Here is an 18690-nt window from a genome sequence, read left to right as displayed (position 1 = left end):
AATCTAGGCTTAGGCATCTCTGAACTAAACAGCTATTTCTTGAACATCCACGGTTTTCAAACAGCACTAGTAATTGTAACAGAGCGAAAACCACAGGGTGCCACTCTAACCATTTTTTCTTACTATAGTAGTGGACTGCCCTGTAAATGTAGAAAGGAGTTCCTGGCTGGATTCATGTAGGAAGGTGACGATACATAGTGCTGTTTAGTACAACAGCCACAATTAGAGATAGGAGAGGCAGAGCTCTTGCAAGCCCAAGAATGACAAATAATTGGCTACTAAGGTGAGAAGGATGAGAAATTACAGGGGAACAGTACTTTTTGTGACTCGGTCTGTGTCTCTTTGACCATGTGAGGGTCTCTCTGTAATCTCTGTAAGTATTTCTGTAACTCTGTGCATATCTGTAAGTAAGCCCTTGTATTGTGTACCTCTGTAAGTATGGGGTTGGGTAAGGGATTTCGGCAGTGGGGATGATGGCGGTCAGAATACCGAAACTGGCATCCTGACTGCTAAAATCCTGACAGGTGGGACAAAGTAAACTAGCCCTAACCCTCCCTCCATCAGCCCAACCCCAACCCTCCCTTCCTGCAGCCTAGTTCTTCTAACCCCCCCCCCCCCCTCTCCCCGCAGCCTAACCCTAACCCTCTCAGGCATACTTACGGTCGGGATTCCAGCTGTCAGGACTCTGGCGCTGGCATTCTTACCAGTGTTGGGGTTCCAGCGTCAGTCTTCTGACTGCTGGCATCCCGTACATCAGGATGCCAACTTCATCCCATATATATTTGTGTGTGTGTGTGTGTGTGTGTGTGTGTGTGTGTGTGTGTGGGGGGGGGGGGTTAGGTTTCAGGAGTTGATCTTGGTTGATCTTAAAATGATCCAGGACGTAGCCTGGAATTGTCTTTGGAGGGGCATGGATAGACACTGTGCAGTAAAACTCTACTTTCTGAGGAAAAGGCCTGTAATGTAAAAGTCAAGTGGTCCCTATACATTGAGAGGCATTGCATTAGTTTGTGTGACCTAATATCAACTCCATCAAATTCTGGATGCCTGTCTGTTCCCTATTACTCTTCTGACTGTGGGGTTCATTCCGAGTTTATCACTCGCTAGCAGTTTTTAGCAGCCGCGCAAACGCATTGTTGCCGCCCACCGGGGAGTGTATTTTCCAGGAACGTGCAGTGAGCTAAATGGCTCAGGAGGCACTGTCTAGCACCAGAGCCAGATTTACACACAATATATGAGCCAAAGGGTACATCTGGGCATTATACACAGGTGCAGTAGTATAAACTCCTGGAAATTTGGTGAGTTTTGATCAGAGATGAGCCGAAAAGATACACAGGTGAGGCACTGCCTCCCCTGCCATAGACTTTTTACTCCATAGTTTTGGCTATAAAAATTATTAGAATAATGCAAAGGAAATATTTCTAACATATTCTTTGTATTTATCATATACTTCACACAGTTAAAACTCTGGCACAAACGTAAGTATGACAGGAAAGGCTCTGCCTCACCCCACCGCACGTCACTGGTTTTCGCTATGCAGAAGTGCGAACGCCTGTGCAGCAGAGCACCTGCAAAAATATTTTGTGCAAAACAAGACCAGCCCTGTAGTTATTCTTCGTGTGCGTTGATTCTAATGTTGGTGGGTTGGCTTTTGACGTCACACACCCGCCCAGTGTTCGGCCAGCCATGCCTGCGTTTTCCCTGGCACGCCTGAGTTTTTCTAAGCACTCCCTGAAAACGGTCAGTTGACACCCAGAAACGCCCTCTTTCTGTCAATCATCTTGCGGCTACCAGTGCAAATGAAAACGTCGCTAGAACCTGTGCAAAACCACAAAGGACTTTGTACCCGTACGTCGCGTGTGCGCATTGCGGTCCATACGCATGCGCAGAAATGCGATTTTTAGCCTGATCGCTGCGCTGCAAACAACGGCAGCTAACGATCAACTCGGAATGACCCCCCTGTATGAGAGTAAGGAAATTGCAGCATACTAGGTTTTCTCCTGGTCTGCTGATTTTGGTGCAAGCCACTCTCCTCTTACCCAGGCCATATGCCTGTCTTCAGTCAGGTAGCTTATGCAGATATTTATTTATTCTGGGATTTTTGATTATGGTTTGTGGTGAATGATTGTATTTGCACTACATTTCGATGGAGAATGAAGAGGAAATCAGGCATCCGGAGAGCCTGACTACACTCCACACCACTAACATCTGTGGCTGCAAGGGTCCTCTTGGTGATATACCTGCTGTGTTACCCTATGGAGTCTATTGTGATATGCTGTTTTCTTTCATGTATCCTGTAAGTTTAATCTGTGGTATTAAACCTGTGCGTGTTTTAATTACTACTACACTATGGTCTGCGTTTTATAGTGCCTCTTATTATTCCCATTCATATTGGGAAAAGAGGTACTTATTTTTCAGGTTCTATAAGGATAAATCAGTCCGGCCTGTGTTCTGTGTTTGAAGGAGAGATCCCTCAGAAAGAATATACCTCTATTCGTCATTTTCAATTATTTGAGAATTATCATCCAACCAAGGGTGATTGTATTTATTCCATACAATTCTGTTCACTGTTATATACATGTGGTGTCATGGTATTTGGTGAGCGCTGTATCTGTGTGTGCAATTCTCTTTAATGCTCATTGTCTTTTCTGATGTGTGGGATACACCTTATAGCTGCACATCAAGTTCTGTTGCGCATACTCACTAGTAGAAACATTTAACTTTTAAGACTATTTGTGGCCATATGACCAGCTGCTTGTGACTCAGAATCTGGTCCTTTATCTCCAACATGTTCTATACGCCAAACAAGCAACAAAATAGTAAGTCACTAAAAATTATTCTAAGTGGTTCTACACTAGATAATAAGTTATGCAATAACGGGTGTACTACAAATTGCTGGCTGTCGGGATCCTGGCACCCAGCATAACGGCGCTGAAATCCCGACAGCCGGAATGCCGGCAGTGGGATGAGCGCGGAAGAGCCCCTTGTGGGCTCACTGCGCTATCCGCGCTGCGGGCACAGTGGTGCACTACGAACGCCACACTATTTATTCTCCCTCCAGGGGTGTCGTGGACACCACAAGAGGGAGAATAGTTGTCGGTATACTGGCGGTCAGGATCCTGGTACCGGTATGCTGAGCGCTGGGATCCCAACAGCCGGTATAACGAGTACTACCCATAGTAACAGATACACCTACTGTAACTGGATTGAAACCCCCCCCCCCCCCCCCCCACAAAATTACAGACAGACAAAATGCTGTTTCAAAAAAAAAAAGGACACTACACCTTCGGAGATATACAGCAACAATAAGAATGATGCATCCAATGAAGTTCAGGACACTGAATGATGGAAAATATTAACAGAATCAGCACATATTTACATTAAGTCGTTAAGATTTTATTTTTTACAGTTGATAACAGAAGGAATATTACATGTAATAGCCTGCAAATTGGCAGGCTGCTGCAACATTGTGGCGATTCAGCTGCTAATGTAGTGCCAATTTTTTCTATGCCAAAATCAACCTGGTTTGCCTATTAAAAGATTGACGCTTTAAAACCAGCCTGCAACTCGAAAGGCTACAATAATGCCAATTTCAAACACATCAATATAACAAAGGAAATATCCGCTCTCCAGTATTAAATTGATCATTTGTACTTATTCAAAGTATGTTGATTATAGGAGAGATAAATTCCCTTAAAAGTTCATTAGAGCCAGTTCTCTTAAGGGGGATACTCACGGAGCGATCGCTGCTTAAAGTCTAAGCAATCTAACATCGCTAACGCTGGTGCTAGATTGGTGCTAGAAAGTCTAAGCAATCTGACATCGCTAACGCTGGTGCTAGATTGGCCTGCATGCAGGCCAATCTAGCGGGTCGCTCACTTCACCCGCTGGGTGAAATGAGCACCACTCGCTCCCCCCGCACGCTCAGCACACATCTCTCCCCACATCTGCCAGTGAGTACTGGCCTTTACAATTTGTATAATCCGACAAGCAGAAGGTAAACTGCAGTGTCAGTCAACGCAGTATAGGGTAATCTAGAGTCTGCTACTTACCAGAGCTGCCATCAGAAATCGTGGGGCCTAGTACAAATGAAAAAGTCAGGGCACCCCACCTTCTCGGTTCCTCCCCCCAAAGGCAGTGTGTACAGGGACACAGATATGGTGGGGGGCAGAGACACAGATGTGAGAAGGAGACAGAAATAGTAAAGCGGACAGTAGGACAGACTCTATAGGAGAGAGGGGCAGAAGCACCTCTTTGCACTGCAGCCGCAATATCACACTTCTATCTTCAGTGCAGTGCAAACTATATCTGACCAATGAGAACAGGGAGGAGGGGAGGGAGAGGAAAATAACTGCAGGTGGAGCTATTAAACTATTAAAGCATGATGGAGGCATAATCAGTTCCTGCTGAAGATGCTTCTGATCCACAGTAACAGAAGAAGATCCCTGTGCATATGCTGCTGCTAGCGCTGGTTGACTTGTTGATTAATGAGAACTCATCACACAGCTTATCTGTGTGATGAATCAATTATTCATATCACTCCCTGACTAGAGCATATATACCTGTATTTTAGTTTTAAAGACATTCAGTATTTCATAAACCTTTTAAATGCTGCTCAACAATTAAATAGTAATAGATCACCATATGTTGGCTACTGTAAATAATTTACCTATTATGTACCAGTAGTTTATATTTAAGAATCCCACTACTGTATTCAGGATTTTTCCCATGCTGCTCTCCACCACTGGAACTCTTCCTCTATCAGACTCTACACCACTCCTCAAAGCTTGAAATGGGCTTTCAAAACCAATTTTTTACAAAAGCCCACCAGGCCTCACACTAAGGGGATATCCAATCAGCTCCGGTAATTTACTGGGGCTAATTGTCCCACCGGGGGCTAACCTATATGCCAGTACGATCGGTGGCTTATCGGAGGTTACCTGATGCTGCAACGGGTGCTGGCTGCTGACAGCTCCCGATGCAGCGCTGCTCATCCGGCTCCCCTCAGTCATGTGGCCTCTCCCCCATCATTTGACTGCTAGAGGGGGAGAGGGGGGAATGCAGGTCACGGCTCTGCACCGGCTTCCCTGCCGGGGCTCACCATGCCGAGTGGCAGCTTCAAGTTCTGTACCGCGGCGCCATGCCTGCAGTCCCAGCCTGCTGCTGCTGTAGCGGGAATGGGACGCTGCAGGTTGTTCGCGGTCATCAAGGAATTTTTCGTGCGAATACGGGGCTGTCTCTACTGAAAACACACAGGTTTCACTGAACCTGTGTGTTTTCAGATGAAAGGGCGTTTTTTTACAACCAATCAATCAGGATAGCCTGTAAAAAAAAAAATTGGTAAAAAATTGCGAAAAACATATACGTTTTTTGCACCCAATGTTTTACCGGGGCTAATAGGATATTCCCCAAAGGGGTATACAGTATTTACTAAATTATGGGTTTTTACACAGTCGAGTCATATTATTAAGACCAACAGCTAAAAGCCAGAGTACCGCTATGTGCAGCACGGACAGAAGCTAGACGGCTGAACTGTCATTTTAGACACGTCTGGTAGTCACCAGGTTCATTTTGATGGTGAGCTGCTCCACTATAGCGTGTCGGTTGGCCCACACGCACCTTCGTAGCCGACGTTCACCTCTCACACCAATGGCACGTGGTGCTCCACAGTTTCCACGTCGGTTATCCGCAGTGGTGCCATTTGTCCAGTCACGATACACCATTACCACAGCAGCACGCGAAGAGTTCACAAACTGCACTGTTCTAGAAATACTGCCACCCTTTCCCCGAAAGCCGAAAATCATCCCTTTTTGCAACTCGGATAAATTGCACCTTTTGTACATGACAGCAACAAGTGATACTGTATGTGTGCAGCCGGCCTATTGCACACCTTATATACCCACCAGGCCAGAGCACGTCACGGGACGTACTTCATGGGCTACGCGCTTCCGACGTCAAATGTGGTCATATCAATGTGACTCAACCGTGTAGAAGAGGAGACGTTGCCCATAGCAACCAATCAGATTCTAATTATCATTTACCTACCATATTCTAGAAGATAGTAGCTAGAATCTGATTGATTGGTTGTTAAGAGCAACATCCCCATTACTAAAAACCTGTACTTTAGTACATATACCCCTAAGCCTCACCCTCTGTGTTCCGCACTCACTGACTCTCAGGGGCCCCTATTCCTCATGTGCACTTCCTCTGTGCACTTTTACCATCATCTATTATTCCTGAACCTACTGCAATCACTGCTTATAAATAAATGTTGATGATGATGATGATGATAATATTAATAATAGTTAATGAATATGATAAATAGTTCCTACATATAAAATAAAAACATTTTAGATCAGAATATCGTTAGTGACAATAGGATGAACTCTATACAATGCACCGAAGATTATCTGCATGATGCAATCACTGTATATTTGTTTTATTACCACAATAATTATAAAGGATTAAGGTCTGTTCTTAATCTAGCTAACAAGTTTGGTTTAGTGTTTCCTTGGGAATATTTCAGCGTCCCATCATATTTTATTGCAAAACTGCACCTCAAGATAATTAAGCCATTGGAGCTTTTACAACAAAAGTGTTATAAACTTTTGAAAATAATAGAAACACATCTGTGTCTCGTCTATTGTCAGACTCCGGCTCACGTTAGTTATGCACCTGGGATTACTAATTCCTCAGATCAAATCAAATTTGACTTTGTTGTCTCATCGTTCTCTTTAGAAACATATTTTATTGATTATACCTGGCAGGAACTTTTTTTTTTTTTTTTTACAAAGCCTTTGTTCAAACTTCACACATCTATAAAGCAGATTTTGTCCTCCCTTACAGAGCCCAGTTATTGCTAAATGTAAGTGAAAGGAGAGGGTTCTCTGCCGGTTACAAGGTCAGTAAAACTGAGTATCTTATTAAAAAATTGTTATTTCAAAGATGTAACATGGAAAATAATGTATAACACTTCATTCAATACCTTAATGTAGTGACCTTAATTTTCCTTCTCTAGCACTTTCCAATTACTTAACTTTTACAATACTTTGATGCAACTTTAGGAACATGGAAAGACATCTAATTAGATATTTAGCAGGGGTACAGCTCCATGTTCTGTCTGTACAACATTTTAAAAGCAGAAAGCCGACCCACACGTCATATGAAGTCCATTAAAAGTCAACACATGTGGCTTCTAGAGTACCAAATGCACTATGAAAGTTAATGGGGGGGTATCCAATTAGCCGCGATAATGCAGTGGCTACAAAAATGGGTGGTTTTCACGATTTATTTTTATCACTGATGTTTTTTTACAGGTATCCAATGAAATTGTCCCATTTTTCTCGCAAAAATACATAGTGTACGCGAAAAGCCATGAACCTATGTATTTTCACTGCACTTATCGCGGTAAAAATAGTCACTTATCCAGGATTTGGCTTCGTCTGCCTGAGGCAGGTGGAACCAATCCTTGATATGTGCTAATAGGATAGTAAATTACCACGGCTAATTGTAAACCCCCATAGTATCTTATTCCCAGTATGTATTAGGTACAGTACTTCTAATTTTAGGAAAACAAACATTCTAAGTTGAATATGTTCAATGGCAAGAACTGGAATACGTGGGTACCCTAGCTGTGTATTATTTTTACTATACCGTTTATACAGTATACTACCAGGGCCATAACTAGATATGTGCTGAGAGTGCCACCGTACATACTGTAGTGCTGCAGGGTAGGGGACTCTGTTGGCAGCACTTGTCAATTATCTGTTTTAATTACTTTCACTTGTAGCTTCCCCCCTTTTTTGAAGCCCAGCATCTCCTGACCGCCCCTGTCTCCTTACCACACCCTTTTTGTCGCTAATACCTATACAAAATTGTATTCAAACCTCTGGTATGGTTGTGCATCTTCATTTGCATAGGTGTGCCTATATTTCCATCAAAGATCATAAGCGTGCAGCGCAATACACATTTGCTGAGAAGAAATTACATTAGTACTGTAACCATGCCTAGTCTTGCAAGCCTTTCCTCGTATTCCAGCGTCTCCTTCCCCTTATTTATTTTGGTCGCCCGCCTCTGAACCTTTACTAGTTCCAGGATATACTTTTTGTAGTATGGTGCCTAAAATTGCGCACAGTATGCAAGATGTGGCCTCACAAGGGATTTATATAATGGGAGTATAACACTCCCATCCCTTGCGTTAATTCCCCACTTTATACATGCTAATACCTTGGGGTAAATTTACTAAGATGGGAGTTCTATTTCAGATGGGATGTTGCCCATAGAAACCAATCAGATCCTACTTCTCATTTATCTAGCACCTTCTAGAAGATAATACCTGGTATCTGATTGGTTGCTATGGGCAACATCCCATCTGAAATAGAACTCCCATCTTAGTAAATTGACCCCCTTGTTAGCCTTCTTTGCTGCAATCCTACTTTGGGTACTGCTGCTTAGTTTGCTATCTATGTGAACACCTAAGTCTTTTTCCAGTACAGAATCCCCTAATTTTACCCCGTTTAGTATGTAGGTGTTATTTTTGTTCTTGCTACCAAAGTGCATTACCTTACACTTGTTTGTATTGAAGCTCATTCTCCATTTTGCTACCCCTGCTTCCAGTTCAACTAAGTCATTCTCAAGAGACTCAGCACCTCCCTCCGCATTTATAACCTTACACAATTTAATAGCGTCTGCAAAAATTTACACCATGCTCTCTAGATCTACTGCTAGATCATTAATTAAAATGTTGAACAATAGTGGACCCAGTACAGACCCTTGTGGCACACCATTTAGTACTTCAGTCCAATTTGAAAGAGTTCAATTTACCACAACGCGCTGCTCTCTATTATCTAACCATTTTCTGACCCAAGTGCATATTGTGCTCCCTAGCCCTAGTTCTTGTAACTTATAGATAAGTCTCGTGTGGTACTGTGTCAAAAGCTTTAGCAAAGTCTAAAAAGTTTACATCCACCTCCTTACCCTGATCAAGGTTCGCACTAACCGTTTCATAAAAGCCTAGTAAGGTTGTTTGATATGATCTAGCCTTTACAAATCCATGTTGGTTCCTATTAATAACCTTATTAGCTTAAATTAACTTCTGTATACTATCCCTTAGAATACAGTACCTTCCAGTACTTTCCCCACTATAGATATAAGACTAACTGGTCTATAATTACCTGGTTCAGTTTTACTTCCCTTTTTGAATATTGGCACTACTTCACACACCAGTCTTTGAGAACCATGCCTGATGTAAGTGAGTCATTGTAGATCAAAAATACCGGTCTTGCTAATTCAGAGTGAAGCTCCATGAGAACCCTTTGGTGAATTCCAAAAAATTTTTTAATCGGTCACAGACTACCTCCTCACTTAAATACGCACTTAGCAGTGAGACATTATCTTTGTTGAGACTGTGTTAATCCCTGCATCTGGTCCTCTCTTGTGAATACCGATGAGAAAAACTAATTTAATTTATCCGCAATGTCATTATCGTTTTTGATTAAAACTCCCAGCTTGTCCTTTAGAAGGCCTATACTCTCCTTCTTTAATTATATAAGTACAGGTTAATACAGACAGTAATTTATATAGTCACATAGTTACTTAATAGATATATTACTAAAGTGAGTATTTAATATTGTTATGTAGAGAAGACACAGTCTTACAATCTTTAAGGGATATGTACACAATAGGTAGAAACGGGAAGAGTCTGCATAGTTAGGAGGAGGGGTGGTAAGCTATAACAAATTTTTTTTTAAATGCACGATAACAGTCTATTGGAGCATGAAATAAATGTCTTAGAACTGAAGGCACTGCATAAGGACTTAAGGGGGTACTCACGGAGAGATCCATGCTTAAAATCTAAGCAATCTGACTAGATTGCTTAGATGGTAAGCACAGATCACTCGTGTGTACCCCCCACAGCGATAGCGATGCGCGCCAGTGCTAGATTGAGCCTGCATGCAGGCCAATCTAGCATGTCGCTCATTTCACCCGCTGGGTGAAATGAGCGGCCCCCCATCCTGCCCCGCATCGCTCAGCACACATCTCTCCCGTGTATACCAGTCTTTACTCATTTGCACCAACAATATCATCAGTAAGGATTTTCAAATAGTTATACTGGCAACACAGAGGCTAAAACTAGAGATGAGTGGTCCGGATTACCTTCAATCTGGACCACTCCAAACTTGTTTATCAGAGCCGCATCTGAGTCCTGGCTCTGGGTTTCCCAAAAGGCTTGGTTGTCAGATCGAGGCCGAATGTCATCCTCCCGGCATTGAAAAATTGCATATTTTGGATTCCACATAAGGAGCTGTGTGTGGCTGAGACTCAGCGACATTTTACTCATGTCCTGTCACGCTTCTGCATGCTGCACTCTGCTCTGTGGTGTACAAGTGTGCTGCTTGGGCTGTGTCCACTTCCAAGCGTCTGTGTTACTGGGGTTGTGTCCATCTCTAAGGGGCTGTGCTGCTTGAGCTGTGTCCATCTCTAAGTGGCTGTGCTGATCGGACTATGTCCATCTCTAAGGGGCTGTAGTGTTGTCACTTTGTCCATCTCTAAGGGTTGTGGTGCTGTCACTGTATCCATCTGTAATGGGCTGTGCTGTCACTGTTCATCTCAGTGGCTGTGCTGTGTCAATCCATAAGCTGTGTCCAGTCGCCTTATTAGTCTAATTCCATCACAGTGACTGACTTTGCAGGCTCCACCCACTGTGTTTGTCAGCAAAAAAAAGTAAAAAAAAGTTTAAAAAAATGAAAAAGTTCAACAATAAAAAGCGAGTTTTATGGTAAGAACTTACCTTTGTTAAAACTCTTTCTGCGAGGTACACTGGGCTCCAAAAGGAATGGACAATGGGGTGTAGAGTAGGATCTTGATCTGAGGCACCAACAGGCTCAAAGATTTGACTGTTCCCAGAATGCATAGCGCCGCCTCCTATATCACCCCGCCTCCCTGCACAGGATCTCAGTTTTTAGTTAACCAGTCCAATGCAGTAGCAGGAAAAGAGATGACAACGGTTAGTAGCCACAACACCACATTCTCACGACAGGAGACGTGTCAGCGGATAATGCTATACCAACCCAAAGAAGCTAAGTGCGTCAGGGTGGGCGCCTTGTGGAGCCCAGTGTACCTCGCAGAAAGAGTTTTAACAAAGGTAAGTTCTTACCATAAAACTTGTTTTCTGCTGCGGGGTACACTGGGCTCCACAAGGAATGGACAATGGGGATGTCCTAAAGCAGTTCCTTATTAGAGGGGACGCACTGTAGCGGGCACAAGAACTCGGCGTCCAAAGGAAGCATCCTGGGAAGCGGCAGTATCGAAGCATAGAACCTTATGAACGTGTTCACAGAGGACCACGTAGCCACCTTGCACAATTGTTCAAGGGTCGCACCACGTTGGGCCGCCCAAGAAGGTCCAACAGACTGAGTAGAATGGGCCTTAATGTGATCAGGAGCAGAGAGACCAGCCTTCACATAAGCATGTGCAATCACCATTCTAACCCATCTGGCCAGAGTTTGCTTGTGAGCAGGCCAGCCCCGTTTGTGAAACCCAAACACAACAAAAAGAGAATCAGATTTCCTAATAGGAGCAGTTCTCTTCACATAGATACGGAGAGCCCGTACCACATCCAAAGACCGCTCTTTGGGAGACAGATCAGGAGAAACAAGTGCCGGAACTACAATCTCCTGATTAAGGTGGAACGAAGAAACCACCTTAGGTAGATAGCCGGGACGAGTCCTAAGAACTGCCTGGTCACAGTGAAATATCAGATATGGGGAACTACAGGACAAGGCACCCAAATCCAACACTCTTCTAGCTGAACCAATAGCCAGCAGAAAGACCACCTTAAGGGAAAGCCACTTAAGGTCAGCTGAACCAAGAGGTTCAAACGGAGACTCTTGTAACGCCTCCAAAACCACCGACAAGTCCCAAGGAGCCACAGGCGGGACATAGGGAGGTTGGATACGCAACACGCACTGAGTAAAGGTATGCACATCAGGTTAGGTTGCAATTTTTCTCTGAAACCACACCGACAAGGCAGATATTTGAACCTTGAGGGAGGCCAGACGCAGGCCTAAGTCCAGGCCCTGCTGAAGAAAAGCCAACAACTTGGCTATACTAAACTTGGAAGCATCATAATCGTTATATGCGCACCAAACAAAGTAAGAATGCCAGACCCTATAGTAAATCCGAGCCGAAGCCGGTTTCCGGGCCTGCAACATAGTTTGAATGACCGCCTCAGAAAACCCTTTAGCCCTTAAGATGGAAGCTTCAAGAGCCACGCCGTCAAAGACAGCCGGGCTTGGTCCTGGTAGACACAGGGGCCCTGAACGAGGAGGTCTGGGTGTTGTGGAAGTAGAATTGGACGCTCTGACGATAGGCTTTGCAGGTCTGAGAACCAGTGCCGTCTGGGCCACGCTGGAGCTATGAGAAGCAGAATTCCTTTTTCTTGCTTGAACTTTCGAATTACCCTGGGCAGGAGTGACACCGGAGGGGACACGTACGGCAGCCGAAACCTCCACGGTACCACCAGCACATCCACGAATACTGCTTGAGGATCCCTTGTCCTTGCTCCGAAGACCGGAACTTTGTGATTGTGTCGAGACGCCATCAGATCTACGTCTGGAAGGCCCCACCTTTCCACTAGGAGTTGAAACACTTCTGGATGGAGTCCCCACTCGCTGGCATGCACGTCCTGACGACTGAGAAAGTCCGCTTCCCAATTCAGGACTCCCGGAATGAATATTGCCGATATGGCCGGTAGATGGCGTTCTGCCCACTGTAGAATCCGTGAGACTTCCTTCATTGCTAGGCGGCTTCAAGTGCTACCTTGATAATTTATGTAAGCCACTGTGGTGGCGTTGTCCAAATGTACTTGAACAGGACGGTTCTGAATTAAATGCAGGGCTAGGTTCAAGGCATTGAAGACCGCCCGCAACTCCAGAATATTGATCGAGAGGAGGGACTCCTCCTTGGTCCACCGCCCCTAAAGGGAGTGTTGCTCCAGCACCACGCCCCAACCTCTTAGACTGGCATCTGTCATCAACAGGTCCCAGTCAGATATCCAGAATGGACAGCCCCTGCACAGTTGTTGGTCTTGGAGCCACCAGAGCAGCGACAGACGGACCTCCGGAGTCAATGAGATAATTTGAGACCTGATCCGGTGAGGCAGACCATCCCATTTGGCTAGAATCAGCCTCAGGAGAGGGCGAGAGTGAAATTGAGCGTACTCCACCATGTCGAATGCTGACACCATGAGGCCCAGCACCTGCATCGCCGAATGTATCGACACTTGCGGACGAGATAGGAATCAATGAATCCTGTCCTGAAGTTTCAGGACTTTCTCCTGAGACAGGAACAACCGCTGGTTGTGAGTGTCCAATCGTGCTCCCAGATGCACCATGCTCTGAGCAGGGATCAGGGATGACTTCTTCCAGTTGATGAGCCACCCGTGGGCTTGCAGAAACCGGACCGTCACATCTATATGACGCAGGAGAAGTTCTGGGGAATTTGCCAGGATTAACAAGTTGTCCAAATACGGCAGTATCCTGACCCCTTGACGGCGGAGTACCACGTCATCACCGCCATGACTTTTGTAAAGACTCGCGGAGCCGTTGTTAAACCAAAAGGTAACGCCCGAAACTGGTAATGGCAGTTGCCAATCGCAAATCTCAGGTATTGCTGATGGGACACTGCTATATCAATATGCAGGTAAGCATCCTGTATATCCAGGGCTTATCTGTCTTGGAAGCTGGCTGACGGGCCGCCCAGGCTCTTTTGGGCTTAGGCTTACCAGGTTTGGAAGTGCGTGCCTGCTTGTTGTACGCCTGACCTTTTGCTTTACCTGAAGGAAGAAAGGGGCGAAAGGAAGTACCTTTAGCCTTCGACACAGAAGGAGCAGTACTTGTCAGACAGGCAGTTTTGGCAGTAGCCAAGTCAGCCAGAATCTTATTTAAATCCTCCCCAAACAGAGAATACCTCCAGGGTTTTTCTAGAGTCCAGATCCACAGACCAGGATCTCAGCCACAATATCCGGCGAGCCAGGACTGACGTAGTAGAGGCCTTGGCTGCCAGGATACCGGCATCAGAAGCCGCCTCTTTAATATAACAAGAAGCTGTGACAATATAAGACAAGTATTGTCTAGCATGGTCAGAGGAGATTTCAGCATTTAGCTTCAATGGCCTCTGCAGCCCAAGTAGCTGCAATAGTGGGCCTTTGTGCAGCACCTGTGAGGGTGTAAATCACTTTCAGACAACCCTCCACACGTTTATCCGTAGGCTCTTTTAGAGACGTGACAGTGGTGACCGGTAGAGCTGAGGAAACCACCATCCTAGCCACATGTGAGTCCACTGGAAGAGGCGTTTCCCAATTCTTAGACAGCTCCGGCGCGAGGGGATAGCGAGCCAGCATCTTCTTTTGAGGCACAAACTTCGTACCCGGGTTTTCCCAGGGTTCCTGACATATTTCAATTAGGTGGTCAGAGTGAGGTAAAACTTGTTTAATCACCTTCTGACGCTTGAACCTATCTGGTTTCTTAGGAGGAACGGATGGATCGGGATCATCCGTAATCTGTAAAATTAACTTAATAGCCTACAAAAGATCCGGAACATCCACATGTGAACCACCCTCCCCATCAGCCGTATCTGAGTCAGAACCTGTGGGGTCAGTGTAAGTACCGTCTTCATCCGACGAGGTGTCAGTGACAGCAGTGGATTGTGAGGAGACAAGCGCTCGCTTAGAGGACTCCTTGGACGTAGGTGAGCGACGGTCAGACTTTTTAGTAGTCAGGGACAGGTTCAACTTCTTTATTTGAGCAGATAAATTGTCCTCCCACGGCGGGTTAGCTGCAGGGACCACAAACGGTTGCACCGGCATTGGGGGTCCCATAGGGGGTGTTAGTTTATGAACTAGCGTATGCAGAAGTGTGGAAAAAGCGGCCCACGGCGGGTCATTATTTGCCTCCGTTGCCACCGTCCCACTGGGGAGCAAGGAGCCCCCAGAACCAGAGCCCAAAGCTGCTATATTCTCCTCATAGGTATCTGCGGCTTCAGCAACACCGGCAGTGTGTTCAGCCCCAGAACCGTTACCCTCAGAAGCAGACATGATATAACTTGCAGTATCAGGTAACACAGTACAATTTGTCAGCAGCACAATACCTCTAGCCCAAACCCCTGCGCAGTGTAGTCAGCACCAGCAGAGATAAAGGAGAGATATGGTGACTAAATCACAGAGAAAAATACGTAATACAGTATATCTTTGTGAAAATCCTATATTAGATAAAACCTGACGCACCAAGCCCCCTCAGGTTATAGAATATAGGGATAGCAGGTTGAGTGAAAGACACAAAATGGACACCACTCAGCTATCAAATGCACACACAAATAGTCACAGTCTGTACAATGCAGAGGTTATTACTAACAATAATACTGCACTGGACTAGCTTACACAGCTATATAATAATAGATATACATCCAGTTCTTACTGTGTACTGTTAAATCACAGGGTAATTGTACTAGGAACCCCTGACTAAGTGCACTCTTTCTTAACTAACACTGACTAAAAAGGGCAGGTAGAATACTTAAGTGTCTTGTAAAGTCACAGCACTGAAAACCAGGCAGCTTTACATAGGAGGATTTGCCCAAGCATTCCCAGGAACAGTGAGCTGAGGGATAATGGCGCCGCAAACACTGCCAGGGAGTGAGGGAGACAGATATGCAGCTCCAGGGTGGGAACATATGCAGAAAATGGCACCCTGGGGCTGGGGTATGGGCTTCAGGTCCAAGCTCTATCCCCCTGCTGGCAAAACCACTGGGTACTGCGGGCTCTAATAAAACGGTTTATAGAGAAAACCTGACCTGTCCCATGCCCTGGTGATCTAGTGGGATCGCCTGTACTGCCACAGTGTCCACCACCAGCGCGCGCGGCCCACCTCCCACTGACCGCGCTGGATCACGATAAAGACCGGGTCCCGCAAGCGGGACCCATTTACCACCTCCCGAAGCGCGGCCACGCGATCCCAGAGAGCTGCCGTCGTGTGTGCCTGACAAGAAGAAAACCGGAGCCTCCTGCTGTAGTTACCCGGCAACCAGGGCTCGGGAGTGTACAGCGCCGCTGGGGAGAGCCAGAGCTGCAGCCGTGAATGTCCACTGACATCTAACACTGCTGCTGCCCTTGAAGTCTTCACTTTTTTCCTCAGAAAAAAAGCTCTTCTTAGGGCTGCCTGGAGCAACCCCTCTGTTAAGTGCCTGCTACAGCAGCACCAACTACAAAACTGAGTTCCTGTGCAGGGAGGCGGGGTGGTATAGGAGGCGGCGCTAAACATTCTGGGAACAGTCAAAGCTTTGAGCCTGTTGGTGCCTCGGATCAAGATCGTACTCTACACCCCATTGTCCATTCCTTGTGGAGCCCAGTGTACCCCGCAGCAGAAATTGTTGTATTTGTACTGTTCTGCGCACTGCTCCCCAGTACGCTGTAGTACCCAAGTGCATGTGAGTAAAAGTGGTCTGACTCCACATAGTGTGAGCCAAGCTACTAGTTTTAAAAAATAAAAATTGTTGTATAAGTTTGTACTGTACACTGTACTCCAGGGATTCGGTATGATATCCCGATGGATGGGATGCCGATGGTCAGAATACCAACAGCTGCATCCGACCATCAGAATTCTGACAACCCCCAGAAAGTACTCTAACCCTACCCAGCTCCCTACCCTAACGCTTCATTGTGAGTGCCTAACCCTAAACTTCCCTGGCGGTGCCTAACAATAACTCTCCCTTCCCCGCTACCTAAACCTAACCCTCCCTGCTTAGTGCCTAACCGTAACCACCCCATGCAAGTGCCTGACCCTAACTCCCCCTCCTCGGTACTTAACTATCCCCTTCCCATCACTTCAACCTAACCCAAACCCCACTTCTAATGCCTAAATCTACCCCCACCATCAGAGCCGGCCCGAGGTATAGGTAAACTAGGCAATTGCCTAGGGCATCTGATATGCCTAGGGGCACAAGCAGCTTCTGCTGATTAAAATGATATGCAGCATGCCTATATTCTGTGTGTAGCATTTCGTATGCAGATACAGCCACAGTCACACACAGTATATAGGCATGCCACATATCATTTTAATCAGGAGAAGCTGCTTGTGCATCCTAGCCACATAGCAATACAAATAAGATGCATTTTCATCAAAAACAGGCACCCGACGTTAGCAGAGCTACCAGTTGACTCGCGCCAGGCATCTCCTGCTGCATGGTGTAAGATTTATGTATCCAATCAGAGGCAGAGGTCACAGTGTTAGCGGCCGTGTGAGTGCTGTGTGTGTGAGTGTGTTGGTTGTGCAATAGTGTTCAGCATATTTGTAACGGTCATTATGCATTTCATGTGTATAATGCATTAATAATGTGCAGCAAATGTGTATAGAAAGGGCACTACTGTGTAGTCTAATGTGAATAAAGAGCAATATGGTATGATGTAATGTGAATAAGGAGCAATATGGTGTTGTGTAATGAGAATAAAGAGCAATATGGTGTGGTGTAATGTGAATAAGGAGCAATTCAGTATGATATTATGTGAATGAGGGGCACTACTGTGAGGAGTAATGTATATAAGGTAAAGTGGTACTACGGTGTGATGTAATGTGAATAAGAGACACTATCGCATGATTAATTGTGAACAAAGTTGCAGTACTGTGTGGCATAATTTTAATTGGGGATACTATTGTGTGGCCATGCCCCTTCCCAGCAAGAACACATACCTTTTTGGGCTGTGCGCCGAATGTGCACACTGATCTTATTTAAATTACCGGGGGTAGGAAAACCAAAATAAGGACTGGTACAGGTGAGGGGCGATGGTGCTGGGAAAGGGGTGCAGGGTCAGAGGCGGAACTAGCGTTGGTGCTAGGGGGCACCAGCCAAAATCTTGCCTAGGGCATCATATTGGGTAGGGCCGGCTCTGCCCACCATGGCTCACATCTTGCTAAAATAACATTTGGGATTCCAGGCGTCAGTATTTTGACCACCGGGATCCTGTCTGGAGGCATTTTAACCACATTCCATACTCCAGTGCACTGAAGCAATATTTCATAGATGTGCTGTAAACTGTCGTTTATAGCACATCGCTTAGTAACTAACTGGATGTCTGCAGCCTTTGGCCAACATTGGTGAAAACAATATTTTTAGCTGTGAGGTGGTCGAAATTGACTGGAAATGAGTGGAAATTAATGTTATTGAGGTTAATAATACTCTAAGAACAAAAAAAGGGCAACATTAAGTAATTTTAGCTTTTTTGACAATTTTTTAAAAATCCTTAACCTATCATGGCGGTTTGGCAAATCCAAAAGCAGACAACAAATCAGAGTCAAATCCAAATCCAGCAGAAATGGTCCAGCACACATCTCGAGCCAAAACCTGTCATGCTGCTTGAGTGCTAAACAATAGGATCAATATACGTATATACGCAAGATCAACTTGTTGATTGTGACCATTTCACTCTAATCCCCAAGCATGTTTATTATTTCATGGCCACACATGACGACTTCAGCCCAATTTGACCTAATATAGCGGTGTATAAGCTCTGATAGTGACTGAGCAAACACATTGCGCATGATGCAAAAATAAACAAATCGGGAGCAGAACTGTATCAAAGAAGAACAGATGTTGTTATATACAAAGCAACACAAACAATTCTTTTGGGCTAATAGGTATAAA

At 45.3% G+C, this 18690-nt stretch overlaps 1 protein-coding gene across 4 annotated transcripts in view; it reads left to right on the top strand.

Moving 5' to 3' along the window:
- The window catches only part of THSD4 (thrombospondin type 1 domain containing 4), a 1279073-nt gene that overhangs the window by 999395 nt on the left and 260988 nt on the right, over positions 1 to 18690 (top strand). The gene's annotated exons all lie outside the window — the stretch shown is intronic.

This window comes from Pseudophryne corroboree, chromosome 6 (assembly GCF_028390025.1).
Source record: "Pseudophryne corroboree isolate aPseCor3 chromosome 6, aPseCor3.hap2, whole genome shotgun sequence".
NCBI lineage: Eukaryota > Metazoa > Chordata > Amphibia > Anura > Myobatrachidae > Pseudophryne > Pseudophryne corroboree.
Note: the sequence above shows the minus strand (reverse complement) of the source record. Positions and strands in the feature narration are given on the sequence as shown.